This window comes from Pteropus medius, unplaced genomic scaffold, assembly GCF_902729225.1.
Source record: "Pteropus medius unplaced genomic scaffold, Ma_sr-lr_union100, whole genome shotgun sequence".
In the NCBI taxonomy this organism is placed as follows: Eukaryota; Metazoa; Chordata; class Mammalia; order Chiroptera; family Pteropodidae; genus Pteropus; species Pteropus medius.
In genome coordinates this window covers 7,822,598-7,845,025 of record NW_024355205.1, presented here as the reverse complement: position 1 = coordinate 7,845,025, position 22,428 = coordinate 7,822,598, and the positions used below count along the sequence as shown (strand labels likewise).

General features: G+C 36.7%; 1 protein-coding gene across 1 annotated transcript in view; it reads left to right on the top strand.

The window, feature by feature from the left end:
• The window catches only part of LOC120598554 (EGF-like and EMI domain-containing protein 1), a 495,472-nt gene that overhangs the window by 154,392 nt on the left and 318,652 nt on the right, over nucleotides 1-22,428 (top strand). The window lies entirely within an intron of this gene.

The window sequence follows — 22,428 nt, the reverse complement described above, 5'->3', positions numbered from 1 at the left end:
AAGGCTTTAGAAAAGCTCTAAATATATTTGGGAAAGGGAATTATGCAAAGTAAGATGGATACTAACATGGGATTATGAGCAGACTTTACAGTTTTAAAATATTAACCAGGTCTGTTCACCCTAATTATTTCTTTTAACTTTGACCACTTTCTTTCTTTCTTTCTTTCTTTTTCTTTTTACAGTAGAAAAGAAAAAACTTATTAGAAGGGAAAATACACTTCCAGACATGGAAGCGGGCCTGAGCAAAAGAAGTGTGGCTCAAAAGGCTGACCACTTTATTTCATTCTGTTTTTTGTTCTCCTCTCCCTCCTCCTCTCTCTTCCTCATCTCTTTTTTTCTCCTCCTTTCCTCTCCTTTTCCCCCTCATTCTTCACCAATTAATGCCAAGATCATGCATTCTACATAGCAATCTAAAATTTTTTTGTTTATTGAACCCAAAGCACATGCACTCTCATATGAAGCAAACTGTGGGGTTTAGACTGCAAAGTAATGGCCTATAGGTAAATTCTGGCCCACACTGTTGTGTGAATTTATGTTAGTGACTACATCAGCCAGGATAAGCTTTTAATAGTAAACATACACATGTCTCAGGAGTTTAGAATAACAAAATTTTATCTCTCACTCATGTAACACATATATCTTGGGAGGACAATTGCACTGAATTGTCTTCACTCTGGACCTGCCTTGATAAAGCAACCACTACCTAGAATATTAATAGTTGCCATAGCAGAGAGAAAAGAGCTCTGGAAAGTCATATATGTGCAATTAAAATCTGGCTTATGAGTCTTTGAGCAGAACTGTCACATGGCCCTATCCAGCCAGAGCAGGGCCAGGAGGTGCCGTACTACTATGTGCCCAGAAGACAGAACCATGACTCCTACAGTTGCAAACATTTAAAATTCAGAAGAATTCACATAAAGATTGGCGTTTTTTTTTAAATCAGAGGATTTGACAACATTGCTTCTCAAGCACTGTTAGGAACCAGATGCTTAGAGCTGAATAACAGGTGTCCTCTTGACGTAAGTTATGTGGCAAGTCTCCCATTTACAAGATCCCCTAATTCCTCTGATTAGGTGCCCATAACCACATTTATTGTTCTTGCACTGTTATTTTTCTCATAGAGGGTTTAAGAGGGAAGTATTAAGAAAGGAATAGTATTTTTTTTTTCCAGGAAGCTAAAAAAATTGTTGCTTAATGTTATTTAATCTAAAAAATAGTCTGTCAAAATTTATTTGGTTTGACCCTTGACGACAGTTGAATTATCCACCATCAGTCTAAATAAATCTAAGGATGGGGTACATGCTATTTTTTTCTTAAAACATCTTTTAAAGTCTTACTTGGGACTTAGGTTTAAAAAAATTATTACTTAATATTCACAATTTGTTGCAAACATAAGATTATAGTAGTCTAGATTTGAAAAGAACAATAGCCCAGGTGGGTTCTAAAATAAACCGTATGTGTATAATGTCATACTTTTTTTTTCCTGCTATTTTAGGTGTTTTTGAGGATATTATTTTCTCTAAAAAACATTCTCTGGAAAAATTTATTTATAATCATATACATTTCCATCTTGCCGGTAATAGAGAAAGAGTTGAAATTACTTGATAAAACAATTATTAATGTAAATAGATTCAATGTGAATTTGTTTAAAAAGAAAAACATTGGTCTTTGAAATTTAGATTGATCATTTTGGGGATTCTTGAATGTGTGGTTCAAAGTAAGATTAAATGATTTTCCAAATGGCACTGGACACTATTGAAGTCAAATCATAACAAAATACTATTTACCATTTCGTATCAGATGGTGATCAATTCTAAATGATCTACACTTTAGGAATTGGTTCAGAGTCTAAAATTTGGTGTTTTACTTACTACTGTGAGAAGACCTTTACATGTTGCAGAAAATAATATTTTTAACCTTTTACTATTAAACTGGGATGAAATATGCTATTTTACACTGAATATGAAGTATCACATTTTAAAGTATATTAAAATCGAGATGGCTCAATATGTATTGCCAAATCATATGAATGGCCATGAACAGCTGAGTGAATAATTTGAAGAATGACAACGCAATGTGTTATTCCTTTTCAATGAAACCTGTAAAAATTCACTCTGCCTAGTCTACTTTTAGAAGTTAATATAAGTTTGATCTATTTTTGTATTTCAATTGTACGTAAATTTAAAATGCCAGGTTTTATCCATCTCTTATAGTAACTCTTAAGTCTAACAGTTTCTCAAAATATTATCTAAAATGCATGTAAAAATCTATTGGGGGAAAAAAAAACCAACTTATGATAGATTGGCTCTTGTGCAGGGTAATCAAAGTATGGATATTTAAAAAGAGTCTCCTTAAAACAAGGGTATTAACATTTTGAATGAAGGTACATCTCGTAGTGAAGTGTAATAGGCTCTGATTTCTCTTTTTCTAAGGGAGTAAAGTTGAAATCACAGCAAATTTGGAGAAATATAAGTATCCATAGTTTCTGGAAGAGAGGGAGTTTTGGGATGGTGAGCCCTTTAGAAATTTTCATCATGAATATTACTAAAAACAAAGACTCTTTTTCTGTACTCATAAAACTTCTGACACCAAATGCGTGAGTTTTTTTTCCCACACCAGCCAATTAACTAACTCTCTGAAGACCAACTCGGTGTCCTACAGTTCAATTTTGACACTACTCAGAGATAGTGCAGAGTCCTCGGGTTAAGGGCTTAGTTTTACAAGCCTGCCCCTCACTTCAAACACAGTCTCAAGTCCCAGGTTGTTACCTATACTTCTCATCGACCAGCTATAAATCGGGGGTTCCTATGACCACATCTTCAGGTTTGATGATTTACTAGAACAACTCACGGAACTCAGGAAAGTGTTTTAGTTACTATTATCAGTTTATTATAAAGGATAGAACCCAAGAACCACTAAATCAGGGTCCCCAACTTCCAGGCCGCAGACCGGTACCAGTCCCCGGCCTGTTAGGAACTGGCCCGCACAGCAGGAGGTGAGTGGCAGGCAAGCAAGCGAAGCTTTATCTGTATTTGCAGCTGCTCCCCAGCGCTAACATCACCACCTCAGCTTCACTTCAGATCGAGCAATCGATTCTCATAGGAGCACCAGTCCCTGGTGCCAAAAAGGTTGGGGACTGCTACACTAAGTGGAAGACATGCATTAGGCAAGGTAAGTGGGCAGGAGTGGAGATCTTCCATGCCCTCTTGCGGTATACCACCTTCCCAGCTCCTCTGTGTGTTTTACCAACTTGGAACTCTCTGAACCCCTCACCTTTTTTTTAATGGGCATTCTATTATGTAGGCACGGTTGATTAAATCATTGGCTATTGGTGATTGAATTTAATCTCCAGGCTCTCTCTCCTCCTCTGAGCTGGGAGCAGGCTAAAAGTTCCAACCCTCCAATCAATGGTTGGTTCCTCTAGAAACCAGCCCCTATTCTCCAAGAGTCACCTCATTAGCATAAACTCTGGTATGATTGAAAGAGTCTTATTATAAATAACAAAAAATGGTTCTCTCACTCTTATCACTGAGGAAATTACAAAGGATTTATACCAAGAAATGGGGATGAGGACCAAATATATATTTATTATATCACAATATCATAGTTCTCATCTTTGCATATTAAAGACAGTTTGATCACAATATATAGAATCCCTAAGCAAATTTTCCTGTTGTTTTTCCCACATGTTTGTTATCATCTATAATATACTATGTTATTTTTTGCTAGGTACTTGTCTTTTTCTTCATCTAGTTATAGTTTTCTAATTTCAGCATTTTAATTTAGTTGTCGAATTTCTTGTATATATAGTCTTACTAGTTTTGTGAAGTGCACAGTATCTCTTGATAGGCACATATCCGTTATTATCTAAGACGTGGTCTGGAAAACCTTGAATCATTCCCCTTACAGTTTTTTCTTTACTTTTCCCTTGGATTTTTGATCTTTACTTTTCTGAATTTTGGGACTTATAAGTATCATAGCAGTTATACACAACTACTTATTATCCTGTAAAATGGTGTTATCGTTTTCTCTCAATGTCTCAATCATTTCCTTAATCAACCATTGAGTCAGAATGAAGTTGTGAGAGGTATGTCTCATTGCTTTTTCGACTTCCTGAGAGATTAAATTGTCAGCTAGGCAAGTAAGGCATTTACCAGACCCTCTCCTCTTAGCTGGGTGAAAACATTGAGCCTAGTTGAAGACTTTCTGTACTTGGCATCATGCCTGAGTTCATCCTCTCTTCCCTGTTAGGAAAGCAACATTGACACAAACTCCTGGTTAACTATCCTCAACCGTGTGTAGCCTTGTATAGTGCAGTGTCTAATAAATAGTTGTTCAATAAATTCTTGTCGAATAATGCAATAAATGATGGATTCTAGCCCAATCTTTTATGTACAAAGATCTCTTCTGTTTCTCTCCTTATTCTTACCCATGTGCTTTTTCCATGCCCTACCCTCAGGTTTACGTATTTCATTGCCTGTCTTCTGCTTGTCATTTTGTAGAAGGTACCCTTTCTTCTTGCTATATCGGGTCATGAGTCCTCTCCAGTGTTTTGGGGAAACCAATGGGAGTTGGTTTACTAACAGTATTAACTTATTGTTATTGATTATTCCATAAATTTTTATTCTCCTGTTTTTAGTTTTAAGGACTGTATTTGACTATCTTTTCAGTTATTTATAACCGAGAATGGATGAATTCCTGCTCCAGGCTATTCTTTTTGGCTATGTGTGGCGCCTTTCATAACATCTAATTGTATAGCTTTATTTGAGCATTTTGTCAACCCTTTTCTACATTTCAGTTTAAAAAAGCCTACTTTATGATTTCATGCCTTTGAATTTTAAGTTGCTTTTACTATAAGAACACACTAGAATTTACCATACGAACCCACATAAAAGATGCTTTCTAGTAAAGATGCTTTCTAGTCAGTGTATGTTCATTGCAGCAATAGTTAAAACAAGTGTGTTGTGGATTTGAACCAAGACTTTTCACCTTAGACTCAGATTATCTGATTATTAAAACACACTCATATGTCAAATCCTCATTTCTCTTATAATGTCATGACCTTTAACTGGAAGAAAAGATGCAAATACCACTTTACCATTGTTCTCACAAATACGTAAGCCATTAGGGGAGCATTTTAGATTTCTTTAGGCTTCTCCACTTATTCTCAGAGGATTACCTGAATCGATGAATATCTGATGGGTTTCATGCATTGGGCAGTAGGGGAGCAAATCTGTTAGCTGTCAACTGTATGTCAATATATGGTGCCTTCCCTGTATTTAGCGGTGATTCACTAAATCATCACCAAGATTTCTGTTCATCTGCTAGCACCTTAAAGTTTTGTGGAATATAGAATGCTGAGTCTTAATCAAGTGGCCACCTTCTTTGAAAAAGGCCGAAGTTTTATACCTGTAATATAACAGGATATACAGCTGTGGTCTTCAACCAACATTTTTTTAAAGAGAGCTTTAAAGAATTGCTGATGTGTGGGATCTATCCCCAGAGTCTGGAGTATAACATTTTGCATATCCAAAGTTAAAAAGCTTCCCAGGTAATTTTAATGTGCAGGCCAACTTTGAGAACCACTGATGTGACTCAGTACTTCTCAAAAGTTAGTGTGAATACAAGTCACCTGTGGATCTTGTTAAGACGCAGATTCTTTCTCAGGGTATTTAAGTGAGAACCTAAGAGTCTGCATTTCCAACAAGCTCCCAGAGGAAGCAGAGGCTTTTAGTTCATGTACCACACTGTGAGTAATAAACACATAGAATTTCTCTCTTTTTTTCCCCTCATTGTTATATTCTTCCACTCTCTAGAATTTTGATGCCAGTTTAAATTTCATACGACCTTCTTAGAATCTCTTCTTTCCTAATTTGTGCATTGCTTTTCACAAGTTTTTCTAAGAACTTGTTTCTTTCTCATAAACCAGGACATAGACAGGCACTTCTCGACCCCTGTGCCTTCTTTTCTAGCAGGGAGGCCAACTCACATTTATAGTACACATAATTGGTGAGTGCCTTAGGCAGGAAGATAAATATAACTCTGGTCACTGGAAGCTTCCTTCAGTGGCCCTATTTCCCAGGTCTTCTGTTGAAAAACTGTCTTGTATGGCTCCCTCCCCTGGGAGTTCTTTTTGTTAACTTCTGAGAAAAACTGTGTCTCAGTGATCCAGCCAACCATCTTTCCCTGCAGCTAACCTTTGCTTAATTGCTTGTTGTTGATAATTAGCTCTAATTTGCCCTAGCTCTCTTGAACTTTGAAAGCAATTTTCCAATATTAAATATTTTGTTTTAAAACTCATAGTCTTTTTTTTTTTTTTTTTTTTTTGTCTCTTTTGCTCCATCTAACTCACCAGTGTCTAACTCTCAGGTCTCTGAAAAATGTTTTTATGTATGAGCATCATGTGGGCTGTTGATTACTGGTGACTCCTGGCTCCATATTCAGAGATCCTCATTTGGTGAGGCCGAAGTAAGCCCAGGTATCTGTATTTTTAAGGGTCCCACTTAGATGATTCTGTTGTATGTGGTCCAACCTTGAGGAAATGCTGTTTTGGGCCAGGCTTCTCAGGCTTTAATATGTATTCACATCATTTAGGGATAGTGTAACAATGCAGATTCTGGTTTAGCAGTTTTGGGGTGAGATATTTCTAAAAAAGATTTTTGGTCTCAGGAGCCACAATATTCTGAGCAGTGAGATTTTAGATTATATAGTTAATACCATATAATTTAGACTCGTAAGTGTGTACTACCTTTAATATAATATATGCTTACAATCTTATCTGTATGATTAAAACACAAGCTTCTTAAGGGTAAAAATCTCAAATCATAGAATACCAAACTTGGAAAAGATCTACTAGATCACGAATCCGGAGTTCTTTTGTCCAAATTCAATACAAAGGTCCACATCTTCAGCTCTACATCATTCTGTTTATACAAACATTACATTTGAATGTCTTTTTAAAAGATCTGACTTTTTAGTTTTCCTTAGGCTCCACTTAGCCTCTGCAGACCTTGAATTTGGCAGTCTGCTGAAATCTGTTTTCTCTATTTGAGGTTCAGGATGAAAAGGCTGTTGGTCAATATCACACTGCTAATTGTTGAAGAGCTGGGAATGGGCCTTAAATTTACCACAAGTCTGGGCACATAGTGCCCACACAGTGCCTGTTTATTGCTTAAATCAAATCTGCATCATAGTGCTGATTTTTAAGGGTCTTTAATCTTGTAGACCGTGTATAAAAGACATAGTCCTTGTTTTGCTTTAGTATTAAAACATCAAAAGTTATAAGACACTGTCCTGGAATCATTTTGCTGGATAGAAAATTGGTCTTTGCCTTTTGTTCGCTTTAGTAGCTTTAACATAAGACTGATCCACCTGAAGCATCAATAAAGGGGCATCTCTCATGTCGAAAGGAAACCTCAGCTTCTCAAACATCCTTTACAAGTAAGATGAAATTTTTTTTCCATTATCTTCTGTGGAATTTATTAGAGTGCAGAAAAAGAAAAGGTTTTTATTTAAGAGGAAAACTGACTCTAATAGCCTAATACAAACTGAGCAGAAATTGTGGAGCTGGATAAGGCTGAATTTAATCATGATTCTGCCACTTGCTATGTCACAGGCTCTAAGCAATTTATTTTACCATTTCTGAACTAATTTACCTATCTATAAAATAGAGATCATAATAGTTACCTGCAGAGCAGTAAACAATTAGAAAACATGATAAAGCTATAACATAATTGATAGCAAAGAATATTTGTTAACTTTCTTCTTGATTTGTTTTCTTGCATATTATAGCTACTGTAAACTCTCATTGTTTTTGCATATTTGCTCTCTTTGAATCAAATGTAAAATTTTAGTATATTTAGTATTTTAAATCCTGGAAGTTTTACAAAGATGACTTTATTGACGTAAATATAGATGGAGAACTGTGCTAAAAATATTAAAAAGTATATATTATTATAGAATCTTTTAAATAAAAGCTAGGTAAGATATTCAGAGTACAATTTGAGAGGCAAGGTGATTAATTTGTAATGACTTATTAAACTGAAGATTATAGCTTTTTAGAAAATGACAATTTGCTAAGATAAATAATTTCTCTGAAACATTTGCTATAAACTGTTTATTTTTTATGTTTTCCCGTGGTTTATTTATTTATTTAAAAAAATTTTGTATGTGTTTGTTTATTTTGAGGACATTTTTGGGCAATGGAAAAACTACTACTTTATGGTGGATAGTTTTCTTATTTTCCTGTCTCCTTGGAAAAATAATTTAATTCCTTTATGTCCATTTTTTAATCCCAGCAATTCTCAACCAAGGAAAACTTTGACCCCTTCCCCTAAAGGGGACATTTGGCAATGTCTAGAGACATTTCTGGTTGCCATGACTGGAATAGGTGCTACCAGCCTTGAGTGGGTAGAGGCCAGGGATGCTGCTCAACATCCTACAATGCATAGCACAAACTCCCCACAATAAAGAATTATTGGACCCAAAATGTCAGTAATGCTGAGGTTGAAAAATCCTGCTTTAATCTATAGGTTGATTAAAATAAATGGCAGTGTTATAAATATGTGGCTCTAAACCATACTCTTTTTTCAATGGGGACAGTATGGTTTTGAAGGGAGCAAAAATTGGTTCTTGGTGGGCTAAAAACATCTAAGATATGGCTATGGACTGTGGCCCTCCAAAAGTTAATACATCAAGAGATATATGGTATATCTGTTATATTAAATTTTATAGGGCTGATTAGAGGGGAAAAAAATCTCCAAATAGCCTGCTTACTGAGTGATAATGAATAAGAGGTCGAGAAACACTGCTTTATTTTATAAGTATATGTTATGTATATCAAATTACCCACTAAATTTTGCCCATGTGTGCTGCTGTGTTCTCTTCCCCTTTTGTGCCCATTGAGCACTGGCTGTCACAGTTAGCCAGACCATGGGATCCGGCAGCAGTGCCACGCAAGAGCTTTCCACCACTCCTTGGATTCCTTTTGACTTTTAATACTCTAAACTCATCCTGCCACAAGCACCCTCTCACACACCCATTCATTTTTCTCTTGCTCTTTCTCAGATAAACTTTCCTACCTCTTTCTTTCTCTTATTTCTTTAATCCAACTTTCATTCTACTTTCAAGTCAGAAAATAACTCTATACCTGACAGTTCTCTGTCCTAGGAGAAGAAAGTCAATAGTATGAAAAAAAAAAAAATCAGGCATATGAAGGAATCATTGCTTCAGCCCTCATATCCTCAAATGTTTTTCTGAATCTCCACTAACTTTCTCTTTTTCCTTACCAGCTTTTCCTTAAAAACCAATATTTAATTAATCCAATCAACAGATACTGCTTGAGTTCCTCCCATGGGCCAGGAACAGTAAATTCTCTCTCTTCAGAAATTTACATTCTAGAAGAGGAGGCAAAAACTCTAACAACAATAAACAAAAAATATAAGTAAATCATGTATTATGCTAGATAATTGCTACAGAAAAAAATAAACAATAGAATAATGAGGACTTGGGGGTGCTAGGAGTAGAGGAAGGTTTGTAGAATAAATGGGGTTATTAAGGTTTTCTCTCTCTCTCTCTCTCTCTCTCTCTCTCTCTCTCTATATATATATATATATATATATATACATATACATATACATATATAATCAAATATATAATACATAAACAATAAATTTCTTACTCTATGTAGCTTAAAAATAAATAGCAATTTTTAATACCTTAATATGTTCTGCTTATAGAAAATTTTCACAAAAAAATACCTTCAAGTAAATACTACTGCTATCATCTCTCTCTCTCTCTCTTTTTTTTTTCATAGATGAGGCTAGCAAAGCAGAGACTGTAGGCAACTTTCCTAACTTCAGAAATGTGGGAAGTACATCCAAACCTAGAGAGAGAGTCTGGCCTTGCCCTTAACTACTATGTTATGCTGCATTTCTGCTGAGTTTAATGGCAGTACAACTAAATTGCTGTTTCACCATATTTCATAGGTAATACAGCATAGTGATTATAAAAGAAAATAATCGTTTCAGACACTTGCTAAAAATTGCAAGGAAGATTTTATTCCAGACCGTTGTAATAGGGTAGTGAGATTAAACTCAGCTCTGAATATAGCAAAGACACCTGGGATTTTAGCCAATGAGCAGAGTTAGGGCGGGAATGGGTCAATGGATAAAAGATTACTAAGACAAACTTGATTGATATCGAGTGTAGAGGGATTCTTGCTAACATGGCTTAACAGGATTTTTGCAAAAGGCAGGCCAAAGACTTAGATGTCAAGGGTGGGAGATTCTTGATAAACTGGCTTAACATAATTATTTGTTAAAACTGATCTCAGCAGGCCAAGAACATGACTAAGCCAAGACTGAGGCCTGTGTTACAAGAGGGATCAGAGAAGCCTGACTAAAGTTTGGTTAGGAAAGGCGTTCTTGTCATGGTTAACAGAGTACGCCTTGGCACTGGTCTGCTGGATTTGATTTCTGGCTTCCACTTACCAGCTAGACGATCCCCGGGCAAATCATTTTGGCTCTTTGTGCCTCAGTTCCCCCGTGTACTTAGTTCACATGATTGTTATAATAATTAAAGTAGTATTAAACACCATGTATTTATTGTGTGCCCACCACATACTAGTCTAGATACTGTCCTTATATTTGCAGTAACTGGTACAAAAACCTTATAGGGTAGATATTATTATCTCTATTTTATAGTTGAAGAAAATGAGCCTCATGCAAACTATTTAAGGATTCAAAACAAGCCAGTGGAAAGAACTACATATTTTGTATCTGTGATATTGTGATTTATAAGATGTGTGCGTGTGAGTGTGTATGTATATTTTGTCATTCAGATGACCAAAATATATTTCTCATATGTGTTTCGTTTTTGTCCATGGTTTTTGGCTCTCAGGTTCCCAAACTCTTGGAATTTCCTGAGTGATAAAAGCAATGGGAGATATTTTGTCATAATATTTTCTCTCTTGTTCTCAGTTCCTGAATTGGTTTCAGAGCCATAAAGGTGAAATGGATATCTTGTTATTCATAACATGTCCCTTTTCCCACACAACTGATGAGGTGACTTTTGGAAAGCACCTAGGGATGGGGGCTAGTTGCCAGGGAAACCAATCAGGAATAGCAGGTTGTAACTTTCAGTCTCACCCTCTGATTTCCAGGGAGGGGAGAGGGGCTGGAGGTTGAATCAGTCACCAATGGTCAATGATTTAATCAATCATGCCTATGTAATGAAGTCTGCATAAAAAGCCAAATGGAGAGCATTCGGAGAGCCTACAGGTTGGTGAACCAGAACACTTCCACGTGCCACCGGGCTGGGCCACAAACTACAAGGATAGAAGCTCCTTTGTTCAGGATCTAGCCCTTTATATCTCTTCATCTGGCTATTGATTTGTATCCTTCAATACGCTTTGTAATAAACTAATAATCTAGTGAGTAAACTGGTTTCCTGAGTTCTGTGGGCCACTCTAGCAAATTTGTTGAACCCAAGGAGTTGGGTCTGAGAAGCTTTGATTTATAGCTATCAGTCTGAAGCACAGGTGACAATCTGTTCTTATAACTGGCATCTGAAGTTGGGGGCAATCTTGTGAGACCGAGCCCCTAACCTGTGGAATCAGATGCTATCTCTGAGTTAGTGTCAGAATTGAGTTGAATTGTAGGGCACCGAGCAGGTGTCGAAGAATTACTTGGTCATGTGGGGAAACCTCCATCTTCTATATCAGAATTGGATACCGAACCTTCAGTATCTGACTTCAAAGCCTTTTCTCTTTCTTCTGTTTTTCCTTAGCTCACACTATAATAAACAGGTGTTATCTCAACATTGCAAGTGATAAAGCAAGCACATGTCTAAGATTTTCTCTGGGGAAGTAAACATTATTGTTAATGCTTGCAGTTGTTTTTAGTTACGCCCAGCCTCAGGAAACATATCCCTTCTCCCTTTTTCTTTTTTTTTAAAAATGCCAACATTTTTTTTTATTAGTTTCAAATATATAGTACATGGGTTAGACATTTATATAGTTATAAAATGATCCCCTTCATCACTCGCTCTCTCCTCTGGTTTTCGACTTAGCCAATAATATTAATGCTAACTGCATTCCCTATGCCATGCTCCCTATCCCCATGACCATCTATTAACTACTAATTTGTACTTCTTTAACCCTTCACCACTTTCTCCCAGCCTCCCAACCTCCCCTCCCCACTAGCTGTCACCAGATTGTCTTCTATATTTGTGAGTCTGTTTTTGATTAGTTTGTTCTTTTTGTTCCTTAGATTCCACATATAAGTGAAATCATATGGTATTTGTCTTTCTCTTTCTGATTTATTTCACTCAGCATAGTAACCTCTAGGTCCATCTACGTTGCTGCAAATGATAGGATTTCATTTTATTTTAATGGCTGAGTAATATTCCATTCTATATATGAACCATAACTTCTTTATCCAATTGCTTATTGCTGGGCATTTAGGTTGCTTTCATATCTTGGCTGTTGTAAATTGTGCTGTGATGAATATTGAGGTGCATAGATCTTTATGAATTATTGTTTTGGTTTTCTTTGGATAAATACCCAGAAGTGCAATTGCTGTGTCAAAAGGTATATCCATTTTTAATGTTTTGAGAAACTTCCAGACTTTTCCATAGTGGTTGTACCAATTTTCAATCCCATTAACAATGTATGAGGGTTCCCTTTTCTCCACATCCTCACCAACACTTGTTGTTCCTTGATTTATTGATGATAGCCATTCTGACAGGTATGAGGTGATATCTCATTGTGGTTTTAATTTGCATTTCTCTGATGATTAACGACTTTGAGCATCTTTTCATATGTCTATTGGCCATCTGTATTTCCTCTATGGAGAAGTATCTGTTCAGATTTTCTGCCCATTTTTTTAATTGGATTGTTTGTTTTTTTGTTGTTGAGTTGTACGAGTTCCTTATATGTTATGGATATTAACCTCCTATCAGATGTATCATTAGCAAATATCTTCTCTGATTCAGTTGGTTGTCTTTTTGTTTCATTGATGGTTTCCTTTGCTGTACAAAAAGTTTTTAGTTGGATGTAGTCCCATTTGTTTATTTTTTCTTTTGTTTCCCTTGCCCGAGGAGATATATCTGAAAAAAATTACTGTTAGTAATATCAGAGAGTTTACCGCCTATGTTTTCTTCTAGAAGTTGTATGGTTTCAGATCTTACATTTAAGTATGTAATCCATTTCTAGTTTATTCTCGTATACTGTATAAGAAGGTAGTCCGTTTAATTTATTTGCATATATCTGTCAAGTTTTCCCAGTACCACTTATTGAAGAGACTGTCTTTACCTTATTGTATATCCTTGCCTCCTTTGTTATAGATTAAATGACCATGTAGGCATAGATTTATTTTTGGACTCTCTATTCTGTTCCATTGATCTATGTGTTGGTTTTTGCGCCAGACCATGTTGTTTTGATTACTGTAGACTTGTAGTACAGTTTGATATCAGGTAGTGTGACACCTCCATCTTTGTTCTTCTTTCTCAAGATTACTGTGGCTATTCTGGATCTTTTATGGTTTCACATAAATTTTTGGATTATTTGTTCTAGTTCTCTGAAAAATACCATTGGTATTTTGATAGGGATTGCATCGAATCTGTAGATTGCTTTGGGTGGTATGGACATTTTAACGATATTGATTCTTCTTACCCATGAGCACACTATATGCTTCCATTTATTTGTATCTTTTTCAATTTCTTTTTTCAATGACTTATAATTTTCCTAGAACAGGTCTTTTACCTCCTTAGTTAATTTGATTCCTAGATATTTTATTGTTTTTGATGTAATCATATATTAGATTATTTTCTTAATTTCTCTTTCTGATAGTTCATCATTGGTGTATTAAAATGCAACCAACTTCCAAATATTTTGTATCCAGCTACTTTATTGAATTCATTGGTCAGTTCAAAGAGTTTTTTGGTGGAATCTTTAGGGTTTTCTATATATAGTATTATGCGGATCTGCAAATAATGACAGTTTTTCTTCTTCTTTTCCAATTTGGATGCCTTTTATTTCTCTTTCTTGTCTGATTGCTCTTCCTAGGACTTCCAGTACTCTGTTGAATAGAAGTGGTGAATATGGACATCCTTGTCTTGTTCCTGATCTTAAGGAAAATACTTTTAGCCATTTCCATTGAGTATGATGTTAGCTGTAGGTTTGTCATATATGGCCTTTATTATGTTGAGGTATGTTCCCTCTCTGCCCACTTTGCTGAGAGCTTTTATCATAAATGGATGCTGGATTTTGTTGAACGCTTTTTCTACATCTATTGCTATGATCACATGGCTTTTATCTTTTGATTTGTTAATTTGGTGTATCACATTAATTGATTTGTGGAGATTGTACCAACTTTGCATCCCAGGAATAAATCTAACTTGATCATTTTGTATAATATTTTTAATATGTTGCCGAATTCGCTTTGCTAATATTTTGTTGAAGATTTTTGCATCAATGTTCATAAGAGATATCAACCTATAGTTTTCTTTTTCTGTAATGTCTTTAGTTTCAGAATCAAGGTAACAGTGGCCTCATAAAAGGAGTTAGGGAGCCTTCCCTCTTCTTGAATTTTTTGGAATAGTTTGAGAAGAATAGGTGTTAATTCTTCTTTGAATGTTTGGTAAAATTTGCCTATGAAGACATCTGGTCCGGGACTTTTGTTTTTTGATTATTGATTCTATTTCATTAGTGATAATTGGTCAGTTCAGATTTTCTGTTTCTTCTTGACTCAGTCTTGGGAGATTGTATGTTTCTAGGAATGTGTCCATTTCTTCTAGATTGTGTTTTCTTATGATCCTTTGTATTTCTGTGGAATCCATAGTTATTTTTTCTCTTTCATTTCTGATTTATTTATTTGAGTTCTCTTTTCCTTGATAAGTTTGGCTAAGGGTCTGTCAATTTTGATTATCCTTTCAAAGAATAAGCTCTTGGTTTCATTAATCTTTTGTATTGTTTTTCTAGATTCTATTTCATTTATTTCTGCTCTGATCTTTATTTTTTCCTTATAGTCACTTTGGGCTTTGTTTGCTATTCTTTTTCTAGTTCTTTTAAGTGTAAGGTTAGATTATTTATTTGAGCTTTTTCTTATTTCTTGAGATAGGCCTGTATTGCTATGAATTTCTCTCTTAGGGCTGCATTTGCTGTGTCCTATAGATTTTGAGTCGTGTTTTCATTTTCATTTGTCTCTAGGTATCTTTCGATTTCTTCCTTGATCTCATTGATAATCCATTCATTATTTAGCAGCATGTTATTTAGCCTCCATGTGTTTGTGTATTTCCCAGTTTTTTTCTTATAGTTGATTTCTAGTTTCATATCCTTGTGATCAGAGAAGACGGTTGATATGATTTCAATCATCTTAAATTTATTGAGACTTGTTTTCTGTCCTAACATGTGGTCTATCTTGGGAAATGTTCCATGTGCACTTGAGAAGAGTGTATATTTTGCTGCTTTGGGGTAAAATGCTCTGAAAATATCTATTAAATTAATCTGATCTAGTGTGTCTTTTAGGCCCATTGTTTCCTTGTTGATTCTTTGCCTGGTAGATCAGTTCATTGGTGTCAATAGGGTGTTAAAGTCTCCTTCTATGAGTGTATTACTGTTGATCTCTCCTTTTATGTCAGTCGATAATTGCTTTATGTATGTAGGTGCTCCTATGTTGGGTGCATATATGTTTAGTAGGGTAATGTCCTCTTGATTTATCAATCCCTTTATCATTATGTAATGCCCTTCTTTGTCTCTTATTATAGCCTTTGTTTTAAAGTCTATTTCATCTGATGTAAGTATTATACCCTGGCTTTTTTTTTTTTCATTTCTGTTTGCATGAAATATCTTTGTCCATCCCTTTACTTTCAGTCTCTAAGTGTCATTTGATTTGAAGTGAGTCTCTTGTAGACAGCATATGCATGGGTCTTGTTTTCTTATCTATTCAATTACTATAGGTCTTTTGATTGGAGCATTTAATCCGTTTACATTTAAAGTGATTACTGATAGGTACATAGTTACGGTTATTTTATTATTCATATTTGTTATTTTTATTTTCTTTTTTACCTCTTCTCTTTTTACAGAAGTCCCCTTAACATTTCTTGTAATACTGGCTTGTTGGTAATGAATTCCTTAAGCTTTTTTCTGTCTCAGAAGCTCTTTATCTCAGCTTCCATTTTAACCAAAAGCCTTATGGGTAAAATATTCATGGTTGTAGATTCTTGTTTTTCATAACTTTGAATATTTCTTGCCAGTCTGTCTGACCTGCAAAGTTTCCATTGAAAAATCAGCAGACATTCTTATGGGGGTACCCTTGTAAGTAACTAGCTGCCTTTCTCTTGCTGCTTTTAAGATTCTCTCTTTGTCTTTGATCTTTGACATTTTAATTATGATGTGTCTTGTTGTGGGTCTATTTGAATTCCTCTTGTTTGGGACTCTTTTTGCTTCCTGAACTTGTATGTCTAATTCCTTTGCCAGGTTAGGGAAGTTTTCTGTCATTATTTCTTCAAATATATTCTCAATCCCTTGCTCTCTCTCTTCTCCTTCAGGTACTTCTATGATCCAGATATAGTTTTGCTTCATGCTGTCCCAGAGGTCTCTTAAACTATCCTCATTTTTTAAAATTCTTTTTTCTTTTTGTTCGTCTGATTGGGTGTATTCTGGTACCTTGTCTTCCAGTTTGCTGATTCAATCTGCTTCATCCAATCTACTGTTGACTCCTTCTAGTGTATTCTTCATTTCAGGTATTGTATTCATTTCCGTCTGGTTATTTTTTATGGTTTCTGTTCCCTTTATGTTTATTATCTCTCTGTTGAGGTTCTCATTGTGCTCATCCATTCTCCCCCTAAGTTCGATGAGCATCTTTATAACCATTATTTTGAACTCTGTCTCTGGTAGATTGCTTGCCTCAGTTTCATTTCGTTTATTTTCTGGAATTTTCTCCTGTCTTACGTGTGGCATATTTCTTTGTTTTCTCATTTTATTAGCCTCTGTGTGTTAGTTTCTATTTGTCAAGAATATTTGTTTCGTCTCTCAGCCTTAGCCAGATGGCTTAATGTGGAAGGTGTCCTGTGTGGCCCAGTGGCACACTCTCCCTGACCCCCTATGCCGGGGACTCTGGACATGTTCTTTGTGTGGGTTGTGTGTGATCTTCTGTTGTCACCAAGCCTTTTCTGGTGTTAGAACATCAGTGGATGGGATTAACGCTGAGGCTGACTAATTGTGGGAATTGGCTGTACCGTCCGGGTAAGAGTTGCTGTGTGGGGGCTGACTCCACTGAATGGGATTTTCTCTAGCAGGCTTGTGTACTTGTTGCAACCACCCTTTGTGTGTACCTCTAATGGGACTAGTCAGGAGTTGCTCTTTTGTGGTCTGGTGCGTTTCTGGATGCATTGGTTTTGTGGCCCCTTGGAATGGGCTCTCCAGTAGGCCAAGGTCAGCACTGCTTTTAATTGCTCAGTGAGAACTACAAAGCGATCCACAGATGGTTGTTGCCTATGCTGGATCTGTCAGTTGCCTGTAAGTCTCTGAAACTGGAAGAGCATCCAGGTGAAATGCGTTTTGGTGCAGGAACTCCAGGAGTCTCCTGGGTCTATTGTGTAAGTTTCCCCCTGCCACTGCAGTGTCAGTTTACATGCCAGCGCTGTCTCCTAGTACAAGTTTCCTTTCCAATCGTAACAAAGTCAGCTGCTGCCCACCTTGGGCCAGAATGTGCCATCCCAGGGCAGGGGCAGCTGCCTATCAATGTGTAGTGGGCACTTTGTGTCTTGGATGGGGCAGGAGCTCAGGGAGTCAAGGGCTGTCAGGCCAATAGCCTCAGTTTTGCTGCAACTTCTGTGCCCAGGCATTCCCGCTGTAGTCACAGATCACAGTGAGATCAGCTGCCATCTGGGACGGTCCTGCAGACCCCTGAGCTCCTTGGATACAATATTGTAACTCTTGCAGGCAGCAGAGATCTGCCTGCAACTAATTTCCCTGCAGTGACTGCCCTGTGCTAGCCAAAGTTTATTGCCAGTATGGATTGAGAGATAGGGTGGTGGGGGGTGCTGTGGCAGTTCACTGTCAATGGGCCACTTGGGGTAATTTGTGGATCGGGCAGGGTGGGTTCTCAGGGAGACAGTGGCAGTCAGATCAACACATCCTCAGCCTTGCTGCAACTTAGGTAGCTGTTCTGGTGTTCTCTCAGAAGTTCCAGATCACAGCAAGACCAGCTGTTGTCTGGGACTGGCCCACAGATCCCAGAGATCCGCCTAAGTTCCTGAAAGCAGGAGTGATCTCCCTGAAACTATCTTGGAAATGGAAAATGAGTGCTCACAGCTCTGGCTGCCAGCTGCAAATGCTTGGACCTGAACTGGCACAGGGCGTGGCAGCCATCTAGCAACAAAAGCCCTAGGCAATCTGCAGGTTGGGTGGGGTTGGCTGATCTCCTCAGGCCAGCAGCTTCCTAATAGCCCTGTGAGAGGGGGTCTGCACGTCAAGCTGGCATGGTCTGTAGATTGCCTGATACTAAGGCACAATGGTGGCCACCCTTCCAACCCTTGCTCTGGTGCCAGGCAATTCAGACCTTCTTGGTATGATCCCACATGAGCCTTTGACTCATTGCTGGTGCCCTGAATGAGTGTCTGCAGGTCAGAGAGCCTATACATGGTCCTTGCAAAGGGATGTTTAGGGTTTCTGTCTCCTTCTGTCTCACCCAGATGGCCAGAATCCCCTCTGGCTCCTACAGTCAGAGTTATTGGAATCTCCTCTTCTCTGGGCTAGGACCCTGGGCTGGGGAGCCCTGGAACAAGGCCAATACCCACTCTCCTTTATCGGAGCCTCCGCAGCCTTGCTCTCCCTCCCGGTGATCCTCCACCACCTGCAGGTGCGGGTCCAGCCCAATTTGTAATTTTGCCCCTCTTGCCAGCCTCAATGTGGCTCCTTCCTTATATCATCAGATTTATGTGCTATGACTTCAAATAGCTTGACTTCAGGTGATGCTCCATGTTGACTATTTTATAATTTGGTTGTAATTTCAGTGCAGATCTGGGAGGAGGTGAACCCTGCTTTGACCTAGTCCTCCATCTTCTGCCAGATCCCTCCCTTCTCTCTTTCAAGGTTCACCTTCCATTTCTCTTCTTGATCCCAGCACTTCTCTTCTGCTATCTAGAACATGTGTCAAAGGTTTTTTTTTTCTCTTTCCCTTGCCCACGCTTTTCACTTTGTCACTCTGCTGGCTCATTCTCTACCACCTATAATAAGCTCAAGACTTTTGAATCTTACAAAACTTCTCCCTATCCCTATTACTCACTTAGATACCACGATATCTCATTCTTTTTTCTTATAAAGACAGCCTCTTTATAAGACTCGTTTACAGCTTTTGTTATTATTTCCTCAGCTGCTATTTGCTCTTCAACATACCGGAATTATGTTTTATTCCTAATCACAAGATCTCATTGGACTCGAACTCTCTCTGGGATTTACACTGTGGATATTCTCTTCTACTCTAAACTCCCTACTTCTTAGTTTCTGGGACATGCTTCTCTCCTGCTATTCCTGCTACTTTTCTGTCCATTTCTTGTCAGCCTCTTAGACCCATACCAAAGTGATGATTGTCCATAGAGTTTGACCCTTGGCCAGCCTTTCTCCTCACTCTGTTGTGCTCACTGCTTTTCTAGTCTCATAGATCTGTATCTTCAGTCAGCTATTACTGCTGAGTTCCTGGTCCATGCATTATTCTGCTACCCACTGAATATCTTTATGGAGGGTTCCCAGTCTCCCCAGATTCATTATGTCTAAGAGTAGACTTCTTACTTCCCCTGCAAATTTACTTCTCTGATAATTCTTATTTCAGTGCTACCAAGATAATATGTGTACCAGGTCTATTCTAACACATGGTGGCCACTCAATAAATGGTAGTTGTTATTAATTTAATCCTCATACAACACTATGAAATCAATACTATTATTATCATTTTATATATGAGGAATCAAGGCACAAAGTTATTAAGTGGGCCGCCCAGGGTCATTCTTACTTTCTTCATTTTTTTAATTTTATTTATTTATTTATTTATTTTTAACAACAGGCAATTAGTAACCAAGCCTTTTTCATTCTAAAACATTTCTCCATGTCTTACAACCTATGTTCAGGTTCTCTTTATCTCTTAGGGGACTTATGACAATAACTTCCAATAGCTATTTCTTCCTATGGTGCCACCCTACCCTCATCAGTCTGTCTACATTATGGTCATATCAGAGTGATCTTTCTAAAATATTTATCTTTTTATGATACTGCTTTTCTTAAAACCTTTTAGTGGCTTCCATTTCTTGCAGTTCAATCCAAACACTGTACCACAGTATGATGGGCCCTCCTGAGCTAGCCTGTTCTTGTGTCATTTCTCTCTATGCCCCTGCTTTAGAACTCATGTTCAGACCACACAGGATAATGAGTAATTCTCAAATGCATCATGCAGTTTCATACTTAAATGACCTTATTCAGACAGACTCCTCTACTCAATGCCCTTTACTTCTGTCTTCTTGAGGAACTCCTACTCATCATCTATGGCTGACATAAATGTCATCTACTTTAGGAAGCATTTCTCCTTGAAATCTCAGGGGCAACTGAGCACTATTTCCTTCCACTGAACTGTGCATATACATTTAGTGTACTATCTTTAACAATTAAGTTGTCCTGATTTGGGTAGCAGGGTGGTTCAGAGGTTAATCTAACTCTTAATAGATTTGTGTCTTTTGGCAAATTACTCTTCCCTTCACTTACATCTGTAAAATGGGGACCAAATAGGGCAATTTAGGAGCATTAACTGAGACAATCACAGAAAATGTTTGGCATTCCAGCTCTCAACATTCTAATGAGTGCCCATAATACTTAGCATAAAATTTAAGCTATTATTATGTTATGTTGTTATGTTATGTTATGTTATGTTTTATGTTATATCATATCATATTATATTATATTATATGAAGATATCTAAATATACTCAGTCCTGATTTGAGGGAGAGAGAGAGCGAGTGAGTGTGAGTGCAAGCGTGCGAGGTGGAGATTGATTCAAAAGTGAGGGATACCTGTACTTTGCATTTACAATCCTGATGATCCAGTCCTTGGCTCTCTTTCTGACCTGATTTCCTACCACTTTCCCTTAGCTCTCTCACCCTTAGCATCCTTGCTCTTCTGATTGTAGTATCTAAACTCTTCACTTAGAGAACTTTGACCTTGCTATTTCCTCCACCTGGGTTGTTCTTCCCACTAATGTCCAAATGATTTTATACAAGCTGATGCTCAAAGGTTACTTAAGAAATTTATCTGAAGTAGAACCCCCTTCACTTTGTTTTCCTTTGACCTCCTTTAATTTTCTTTATTACACTTATTATTGCTTGACATATTAGTCATTCTTTTGCTAGTTTTGGCCTAAATTCACAGCAATGTAAATGTCATGACTTTATTTTGTTTACTGCTATATCCTCACATCTAGAATAATGCTTGACTTATAGTAGGTACTTAAATATGTTTGTTGAATGAACAAGTAAATTAGTGAATTATATTATTATTATTTATTTATTTGATGTTTCTTGAAAGGCAGAAATCAGATCTTTTTTGTCTTTACTCAAGCTCATTGGTTTGTAAACCGTGTTCTTCAGAGCCTTAAGAGTTTCTACCAACATTCTTCTGGGGTCTAATGTGTCCTGGTTTTAGAGTCAGAGTAACTCCAGTTTTATGTGTTGTATATATTGATTGATCTGTAGTTATGGTTTCACTGCAAAAAAAGCTTTGAAATCCATTGGTATAGTGTAATTCTTAATATATTTAGTAAGCCATTTAATAACTGTTTGCTGGATGAGTGAATGAGGTAGATTGAAACTGCCAGAAATATTATCTTCAACATGAAGAATAATATAGAGCTAATATTTTCTTGAATGTCCTATCGCTAATAAAATATCCCCAGCAGCATTATTTTTTATTTGTACATTCTTGCAAAACTAATTTAGATTTGATTTAAATATTAAAATATATATTTAAAAACATTTTTCTAATGTAGCATAATGGCTTTTTCTGCTTTTGTGGCACTACTTTTATTGTCTTCTTGATATTATTAAGTAGTCAGCGAATATCAGTGCTCGATATAGAAACAGCAAGCAATAATTAAATTACCCACCATAAGATAATTACTTTATTATTCACAAACTAAACAAATATGATGATTTAATATTCTTTACATCTTACTAAAAATATTCTGTCTTCAAGATATATAGTAATAGTTTTCATTTGCATGGCATTAAATTTTTATTTGTACTTGATGACTCAAAAAAGTGCATAATTACACTTAATTGACATATATATCTAATGCAAATAAACTCGTTTGGTTTGACAGAATTAGAAATTGCCTCAATGAAGTAAAATTTTAAGTTTATTTTACCTATTTTATTGAATTTAAT